Genomic DNA, 10,585 nt, shown 5'->3' with positions numbered 1-10,585 from the left:
CGGCGCGTCGATGCCGATCGAGCCCGACTGGCAGCGGCGGCCCGGCTGGTGGTGGTGGCGACGGTGGGCACGGGGCACCGGACCCGACAGCGACGGGGAACTGCGTGCGCCGGGACGAGACAGGTCACGGACTCGGATGCTGCTGGGTTTGGGCTGGCTAGCTAGCTGTTTCGATGCGTGGCGGCGTGCATGGACCTGGCGAACGTACTGCAGCATGAACCTACGGATGTACAGCTTCCATCGATTGGCTGTATGATTAAGGGAAGAACCTGAAACTTTCCTGTATGGTGATTTGGTCTAATCGATCAGGTGGGCCCACACGACGCACCATTCGCTTAAACAACTGTACCGAGATCCTCATCCTCCACGCCGCCGGCCGGTCACGGTCGTCACAGCCGGCCGACGTGGCAGATCACATCCCCTCCACTCCACGCCACCCGTCCACGGCCGTCGCTTTCTTCGTCAGCTCTCGCCAGCGAGCTGAGAAAGATGTCATGTGCGTGCATGCCCGGTAACTCTACCGGGTGTGAGCAGCTCCAGTGTTGCCCCAAAATCGAGTTCCAGCAAAAAAAAATCGAACTGACCACACTGTGGTTGCCGACCTTTGCGTGTCAGAACAGAAATCGAACTACAGTTTAGAGTTCGACCTCAACGGAATAAAATAGCACATCGGGCTGATGGTCGTTGCCTTCACCCACCGAGCGAAGGAAGGACGCGGAGGTGCCGGCTTGCGGCGACAGGGGTGACCAGCAGGAGTAGAACAGCATGGACTGCAGATCCGCCGCCGCACTGGCAATCGCCACCACACCAACCGCTAACCTCCGTCTTCCCTCGACGCCGGCAACATCGTCATCGGCGGACGCCAGGTGCTTGAGCATGAGAACCGTCGCCTGCTCAAGCAACCAGTCAGCCCGCAACTCCTCGGCTGCTATCGCATACCCTTGCCGAACTCTCGAGGCGGGCGGGCGGCCATCCACGTCATGTACGCTGGTCTGCATGAGCACCAAGCGCGAGCCCCCACGAGTACCGTGAAGGACCCGATTTGCTTGGATCTGCAGCGGCTCCACCTGATCTGCTCTTCTCCATGGTCTAATTTCTTGATCCATCAATGGATTTGGGGGAATAGAGAGGAGAAAGGAAGGGGATCGAGACACGGGCGGAGGCGCGCGACAGGTCCAACACTTCGCGGGAGGAGGAAGACGCCGCTGTGAGCATGTGATTGAGAAATTTTTTACTCGTGTGTGGCCCCCAACGAACCGGTGTTTACACAGCAGGGAGCGAACGCTAGTTGCAGTGGTGGAACTGGGGGGGCTGGCGGGGGCCAAGGCCTCCCCTCAACACCCTTGACAATTGTCAGTCCACACTCAGATCAAAAATTGTAGGGATTAAGTTTTAGCATCCTGGCAATTGTTGCCCAGTACCCAACAATGTACGTACGCACTTAGACGCCTGTTCACGTACCTAATCACATGATGTTTCATTTCAATCTTGCGACGCACCGATGCCGCCTCGCCCAACGCCCGATCGCCTTCCATCTGCGGTCGGAATCTTGCACTGCCATTGCGCCACGAACAACGAGCAAGCTGGTGGCCATGGCGGTGTGGTTGCAATGGAGGGCAATATCACAGCGATCCTCCTACTTCTTATGTTTCTCCTTCAACTCAAACCAATGTAACCAAGCTCTATTTTTCTAAACCATATTGGTACATCTCCTAAATTATTTTCAATTTTATTTCTTATCTCATAATATCATATAATTTTCCGATGAAACTAGGCCAAAGCCTTGTTCTTACTCTACCATTTCAACTGCAACTACATAGCACACATTTTCTGCAATAAAATTAGTTAAGACTAGGCTATGAAACAAAATACAAGATGGATTTTTAAGAGATTGCTTGCTACTCTATATTGAGAGTGAGATTGCAATGAAGGTGTTGACGCCAGATTTTGACACGTATGGAATCGGCGTCAAGAAGGGAGAGAATTAGCTGATGCGGCGAGGCACGGGAGTCACGATTGGGAATCGGCCGATTGGTGCTACAGTTGGAGATCGGCCGATTGGTGCTGCAATGTTTCGGCGAATGGAGTTGATGGAGATCAGCCGATTGAGAGGCTGGAGCAGTTGGGCCAATATGGGCTTAAAGTGGATTACGAAGATAAAAGGGGATCGGCCCGGGGCGCGGCGATCAACTCCGATACGAGCTACGCTTGTAAATATTCGTTTTTGTTTAAAATTAGAGATAGAATCCTAGTCGGTTAAGAGATTGGTTGTAACAGGCTATAAATAGCCATCTTTAGAGATCTGTAATCATCATCAAAACAATACAACAATCTACTATTTCCTCGCACTTTACTTTCGAGTAGGCGACTTCGCCAGTACTTTTCCTCTTTTCACGAGTTCGTACGGGTTGGCGGGGCTGCATCAATTCGATCATTCTGTAAGTTCCGTTTATCGAGTAATATCTAAGCTTTAACTTCGGGCGCATCGCTGTCGTTTCGTTTAGATTTATTCATCAGTTATCGATATTTGCTAGAATTCTAGATTTTACATGTTGTTCTAGTTTTATCACCAGTTATCCAGCTTGGAATTAGAGCTTTCAGCTTACTTATATTTTGTTGCTTAATCTACCACTTTTTGCATAGCCGATTAGATCTGTTCCTAGTGTTGCTACTGTACCGTTGTTTAGTTTACTCTAGCAGTTTTCTTCACCAACGTTACTTGGTAATCGGCTGTATTATAGCCGATTTCTTTATTATAGCGAATCGGCCGATTCGCTGATAAGCTCCCTCGAGATCGGAACCTTAGCCGATCGCAACCTTTGGGATCTGACACGTTTCTTTTCTTGCCAATCAACAAGTCAGATTGGCTGGCACGCCGCGCGAACCGCACCAGGGCGATCACCCGAATAGGAGTTAAGCAGATTCTCCCGGGTCGTGTGTCCGACGCTAGAGATTCAATCGGCTGATCTTTAGCGTCAACACACTTTTGGCACGCTCGGTGGGACCAATACAACCACTACCATGTCGAAAGCTGCCGAAATCTCTGAAGACAACGTCATCGAGGTGACAGAAGCAGACCTCAAGGACGACCAGAAGGAAGAGTTGGAGAAGCAAATTGCACAGTACTGGAAGACGTGCTTACAATCCTTCAGTCGTACCAGGAGCGGGGAAACTGTCAGGTAAGCTCCTTTTCCAACTCCCCGCCAGATTACAATCGCCGAGGACTCGAGCAAGATGTCCGAGATGGTTCAACAGTCTGTCTACCAAGTTTTCATCGATCAATAATCCCCAGTGATAACTAATATGGTATACAATGCCGTCATCAGCTCCCTGGCCAATGGCGTGTCTCAAGGATACTAGGGGCCAGCGTACGCCCCACCTACCACAGCCCCGGTCAGGAGTTCTCCAAGTGTACCCTACTCGGCTCCTCGGCCGATCCAAGGTCAGCCTGGAGGATCTAGCGCTCCTTTGTCATCAATGCATCTGGGATACAACGGCGCACCTTACCTTCAGTCGCATGCGCCGCCTCTACCCACTCCATAGTCACTTGGGCCGACTTGGAGAAGCAGTTCCACAAATACTTCTACGCGGGGGTGCATGAGATGAAACTCTCAGATCTGACCAACCTCAGACAAAGGAGTGATGAGCCGGTGTCCATATACGTGCAGAGGTTCAGGGAAGTCAGGAACAAATGTTACACCCTAGTCCTGACCGATGCACAGTTGGCCGATATAGCCTTCCAAGGTCTCCTGCCTCACATCAAAGAAAAATATGCTTCACAGGAATTCGAGAGCCTGAGTCAAACCGTACATCGACTGTTTGGCCAGGAAGTACGCCACTTTGACCCATGAAGAAATTTCCAGAAGAAGGTGGTATACTTAGAAGGATCCGAGTCTGAAGAGGATGCAGAAATCGGCCTGGTGGGTTAAAGGAAAGAAGCCGATATCGTGTCCGTTCGGGAAAAAGGAACCAGAGGCATTCGGTTTCGACACGTCAAAGGCCGATAAAATTTTTGATCTACTCCTCCAAGAAGGACAAATCAAGCTCTCACCATACCATACGATCCCATCGGCCGAGCGGCTAAAGAAGATGAAGTACTGCAAGTGGCATAATGCCACCTCCCATGACACGAACGAATGCAAAATCTTTCGACAGCAAATACAATCGGCCATTGAGCAAGGCAGGCTCAAATTCAAGGTCCCGACAAAGCCAACAAAGCCGATGAAGATCGATCAGCATCCCTTCCCCACCAACATGGTTGATACGGGAAGAAACGCACCCCAGACCAAGGTGCTGACATCGGAATCGGCTAAAAAGAGCGGCGTCGTGGACCCCAGGCATCAAGCTACGCCTGAAGATGTCAAAGGGAAGAGACGGATGGATGATGAAGGCGAAGGATCAGGAGAGCCACGCAGGCCCATCACCTCCCAATTTTTACTCAATAAATATCAGCGGCAACAAGAAAATTCAAGATTCCGGGAAGAGATGATGCGACGACATGAAGATTACTGACGATGCCCGTTCTTCATCCACTGCTGGGAGAGTAACCTTAGGTTGCCGTCGGCCGACAATTGCCCAGAATGCAATGGCCCATATCGCAACAATCGGCCATTTAGAAGATCCCACTCCAGAGATGGAAGGCCAGAGCCGATCAGCAGAAACTGGCGCGAGCAAGAAGATCGGCGCCTTTCAGTACGTGATCGGCTGGGGGGCAGAAGTGACCGATATGATCGGCCGGAAGACAGGCGCGAGCGATATGACAGGCCGGGGGGCAGGACCAATCGGCACGACCGACCCGAAGACAGAGTCAGCGCACACGATCGGCTGGAGGAGATGGCCGATGCTCGGGTATCAGACGAGAATCCCTTGGGACGGGAACCAGAATGGGAACGCGCCAAACCATCGGCTAAACCAGTAAACCCCAGGTGGTGCCCTGACGGATTGACCAAATCTCGAAAAAGAAGAATCCAGCATCTCCGCCAATGGGAACAACAGGAAGAAGAGCAACAACAGATGATGGACAAGAAAAATGACAGGCCTCGGGTTTGGCGCCCCAAAAGAAACGACAGGGAAGACGACAACAACCAGGAATCGGCAGCCGACGTCGGCATGGTTTTCATTCTGCCGATGGAATTCATGATTCCCGCTGACCGACACAACATGTCGGTGATAGAGGAACAGATGGCGCAGTTGGCTTTGGAGCCGGTGACAGCCACGTTCGAAAAACCCGAAGACGAAAAACGGCAACACCTCAAAGCATTGTTCCTCAAAGGACATGTCAACGGCCGACCTATCACCAGACTACTAGTAGATGGAGGCGCTGCAGTCAACATCATGCCGTACGCCATGTTCCGGAAGTTGGGAAAAGGCGACGATGATTTGACCAAGATGGACATGATGCTCAAAGACTTCGAAGGCAACGTGTCCCCTGCCCGCGATGCGCTCTGCGTCGACCTCACCATCGGCAGTAAGACTCTTCCCACCACTTTCTTTATTATCAATGGCAAAGGGTCCTACAACATGTTACTCGGCCGAGACTGGATACACGCAAATTGCTGCATCCCGTCTACAATGCATCAGTGCCTCGTACAATGGGTCGGCGACAACATTGAAATAGTTACCGCCGATTCCGCGTACAACGCCGCGGCGGCCGATACACAGCAATGGAGCTGTGAGCATGTCAGGTGCATATCCGGGAGAACTTGGGACACCGATTTTCTGAAAGTGTCCGATTTTGGCCTACAGCCGAGCCGAGCAGTCGGCTCTGAAGATTCAGATTAAATGGATCAATTCGTCCGAGAAGACGGGAAGCTAGGGCACGAGTTTACATCAGCCGACTCGTTAGAGATGATAGATTTAGGCGATGGCACCAAGCCAAGGCCGACGTACATTAGTGCTAATTTGGATCCGGAATACAAATGTAAATTGACAGATTTATTGAAAGAGTTTAAAGATTGCTTTGCTTGGGAATATCATGAGATGCCCGGATTAGACCGATCCATTGTTGAACACCGGCTGCCCATAAAGCCGGGATATCGGCCATATCAGCAACCCGCACGGCAATGTAACCCTAAAATCCTACCCGATATAAAAGCTGAAATCACAAGGCCGATTGAAGCGAAATTTATTCGGCAATGCCGTTATGCCGAGTGGATCTCCAACATTGTGCCCGTATACAAGAAAAACGGGAAGCTACGCGTGTGCATCGATTTCAGGAACCTTAATCAGGCTACGTCGATGGACAGATACCCGATGCCAACGGCCGATGTATTAATAGACGCCGCCGCGGGTCACAAAGTCATCAGTTTCATGGATGGAAACGCCGGATACAATCAAATACTAATGGCCAAAGAGGACATATCGAAAACAGCTTTCAGGTGCCCAGGTCACCTCGGGTTGTTCGAGTGGGTAGTAATGACTTTCGGGTTGAAAAACGCCGGCGCTACGTATCAACGAGCCATGAATTACATATTTCACAAACTTATCGGCGTACTGGTAGAAATTTACATCGACGACGTCGTGGTCAAATCAAAAGGGCACCAGGAACATCTGGCCGATTTGCGGCAGGTATTGGAATGCACGAGAAAGCATGGGTTAAAAATGAACCCGAACAAATGTGCTTTCGGCGTATCCGCCGGACAGTTCTTGGGATTCATGGTTCATGAGCGTGGGATAGAAATCAACCGGAAGACCATAGCGGCTATCAATAAAGTCGTGGCCCCGCAGAATAAAACCGAGTTGCAGTCCTTGATCGGCAAGGTCAATTTCATCAGGAGATTCATATCTAACCTGTCCAGACGTATCCAGGCCTTCACACCGTTATTAAAATTAAAACCCGACCAAAAATTCGTATGGGGAGAAGAGCAACGCAAGGCACTAGAAGACATCAAGCAGTACTTGGTCTCGCCACCCGTGTTGGTCCCACCACAAACTGGTAAGCCATTCAAGCTATATTTATCGGCCGATGAGCGAGCTATCGGGTCGGCGTTAGTCCAGCAGTTTGAAGGAAAGGAACGAGTGATATATTATGTTAGCAGAAGACTTCTGGACGCCGAAACAAGATATCCCCCGGTAGACCAGCTATGCCTATGTCTTTACTTCTCATGCACCAAACTCAGGCACTACTTATTATCGGCAGAATGTGTAGTCGTATGCAAAGACGATGTAGTAAAATACATGCTGTCATTGCCGATTTTGAAAGGATAGATCAGAAAGTGGATTTTGGCTTTATCGGAGTTTGATCTACGGTACGAATCGGCAAAAGCCATCAAAGGTCAGGTCATGGCCGATTTCGTCGCCCAGCACTGCGGACTAGAAATCGCCGTCGTGGAACCAGTGCCGTGGACCTTATATTTTGATGGCTCGTCATGTGGGGTCAGATCGGGAATCGGCATCGTTCTCATATCGCCTCGGGGGGCAAGTTATGATTTCTCTCTGCCGATAGAGGCATCCGCTACCAATAACCAGGCGGAGTACCGGGCCATCCTAAAAAGGTTACAATTGTTGAGAGAGATTAAGGCCGACGCCGTCGAAATTTTTGGAGATTCCATGCTCATCGTGGGCCAATTGACACGAAGATCCGAGTGCAAAGATGACTTGTTAAGGATTTATTATGAAGATTGCCTCCAACTTCTGAAAGAATTCAAATCCGTGGTTATTAAGCATATTCCCAGGAATTATAATGAAGAAGCCAACAGGCTTGCCCAGCACACGTCCGGGTATCGGCCGATTCAAGGCGCCATGATTCCGGAACTCGCGGCCGACGACTGGCGAAAAGAAATTGCCGATTATTTAAAAGACCCGTCTAAAAAAGTGGATCGGCGAGTGCGTTTTCAAGCCACGAAGTATGTGTTACTGGAAGATGACTTGTTCTACCGGACGATTGATGGTGTTCTACTCAAATACCTGGGAATGGAGGAGGCGAAAACCCTGATGGGAGAAATCCACGAAGGGGTATGCGGAGCCCACCAATCGGCGCATAAAATGAAGTGGATGATTAGAAATAATGGATATTATTGGCCAACGATCCTTGACGACTGTTTCAAATATTATAAGGGATGCCAAGATTGTGAAAAATATGGGAACATGCAGCACGCGCCCGCATCGGCTATGAATCCAATTATCAAGCCATGGCCGTTCAGAGGTTGGGGAATAGACCTCATCGGACAAATTTATCCTCCATCGAGCAAGGGGCACAAATTCATTCTGGTAGCCACAGACTATTTCACCAAATGGGTGGAAGCAATTCCATTAAAAGCTGTAACATCAGCTGCTATGGTCGATTTTGTAAGGGACCACATTGTCTATCGCTTCGGCATCCCTCAGACTATCACAACCGATCAAGGAACGATGTTCACATCGGGAGAATTTGAGGAGTTCACGGCCGATATGGGGATCAAGTTGCTAAACTCCTCTCCGTATTATGCTCAGGCTAACGTTCAAGCCGAGTCTTCCAATAAGGGGATAATTAAGTTGATCAAGAGGAAGATCGAAGAACAACCCAAAAAGTGGCACCTATGTCTAACCGAAGCTCTATGGGCGTACAGGATGGCTTGCCATGGGGCTACCAAGGTATCTCCTTATCAACTGGTGTACGGTCATGAGGCGGTATTACCGTGAGAGTTGAGAATGGGTTCAAGACGTACATCGCTTCAAGATCAGCTGACAGCCGATGACTACTCCTCGCTCATGAAAAGGGAACTCGACGATTTGCCGGGTCAACGATTGAGGTCCTTGATCAGTATTGAGGAAAACAAAAAGAAAGTAGCCAGATGGTATGACAAGAAGGTCAAAGTCAAGCAGTTCTCCCAAGGAGATTTGGTATGGAAGTTGGTGCTGCCGATTGGATCTAAAGATCCTAAATTCGGTAAATGGTCTCCCACTTGGGAGGGGCCGTATAGAATCGGCTGATGTGCCCTGGGAAATGCATACATTCTGGAGATAGTCGAAGGGGAAGAATTCATTAGGGCCTTGAATGGGAGGTACTTGAAAAGGTATTACCCTAGTATATGGGTCGATGCATAAAAATCATTATGGGGCATGAGGAGACAGAGTGGTTATTTCCTGGGTAATCATGTAGCCGATGCAGAAAAAGGAATCGCCTAGAGAAGAAAAATAATCGTTCAGATCGGCCGATTTATCATTCGATGCGGATGATGAAGTTACACGACCGACGCAGTACAAGTCGCCCTTAGAACAAAAATACTTAACTACGCTTTTTCTTAAGTTCTTCCTCGATCTGATCTAAGTCTATCAGAAGGCGGGCACTCCGTTCTTCCACATCCTTCATTGCAGCCTCCGCCTCAACCTGGCGAGGAAGAGGATGGCTCCTATCTAGCACCGGGCGAGATATCCCCACCGCGGCGTTTTCAAGGACAACCGGATGAGGGAGTGGATGGCTCCTGTCGAGTCGTGGCCGCCTATAACAGTTGCCGTCGATGAAATCCCAGATCCATTGAACATCGGCAGGAATGTGGTCTCTGAATTCTTCACGATGTGCCTTGATCAAGTCTCTGTCTTCCTGTGACAATGGCTCATCGGAGTGCATGAGTTCAATCGCCCGTTCGAGTTCGGGGCTGAGGCGCTTTGGCTGAAAAGGTTAACGTATAACCACCTAAAAGTTAGGTCGGTTTTAAAGGATCAAACTGGAAGGGAAAAAGTAAAGACGGATCTCGTACCTGATTGACGGAAGAAGAAGAGAAAGAAGAAGACGAGGATGACATTTCCACGAGTGTTCCGATGGAAAGCAATCGGAAGGAGAAAAGGATCGAGGGGAGCAAGTACCTTCGAAAGCAATACTAGGGCCAATATTTATAAGAAAAGAAAGGGCGAAGGTTTGGTAAGACGCATCCCATCAGAATAAAAGGGTAATAAATAAAGGGGCGCCGCAAAGGACGGGTCAAGATTGAGTTTGGACGCCAAACGGTCAAAAGGTATTAATATTCTTACAAAACGACCGGTACTTTTACAGATCATCCCAGAAAGGGCATTAATGGCCGCGATCGCTCGTCGCCTGATCTGATCGGCCGAGTCTAAGACCCGCTGGTCATCCTCCGCCGATCCAGGGACTTCTGGCATGTGACGATGAAGTCTGAGAGCCTCGTGGGCCAGATGCTGCCTTTCCTGCTTCAAGTCGGCGATAACGGAGGGGAGGTCCTGAAGCTTCTGCTCTTCGATGGCTATCTCTTTAGTTACCTGCTCCATCTCCTTGGCGAGTTCTGCCCTTCGGCGTTTGAGACGATCTATGGTGCCGACGATTTCGGGGCGGGAGTTCTCGAGGAAGTGGATCTGATGGTGTACCTCTTGGGCCCGGTGTTTGTACGAATCCTCCTCCTCACGAGTCTTGGCCAGCTTGGCACGATCGGCCATGTGACGCAGAGCCCTAAACACGGGGATCCGCATCGATTCAATGTACGCGGCAGGTGCCAAGGCTTCTTCTGCTTCTTCTGGGACTCGGCCGCTGACGTCACCGAAGAGTTGCCGAATCGACGACGCATCCTCCACCAATCGGCCGATGTCTTCTTGGAGAACGGCCCGTATACTTTCAAGCTTAGCGCGGACATCATCGGGGATGGAGCTCAAGGTG

Source organism: Setaria viridis, chromosome 4, assembly GCF_005286985.2.
Source record: "Setaria viridis chromosome 4, Setaria_viridis_v4.0, whole genome shotgun sequence".
In the NCBI taxonomy this organism is placed as follows: Eukaryota; Viridiplantae; Streptophyta; class Magnoliopsida; order Poales; family Poaceae; genus Setaria; species Setaria viridis.
This window is presented reverse-complemented; position numbering follows the sequence as displayed.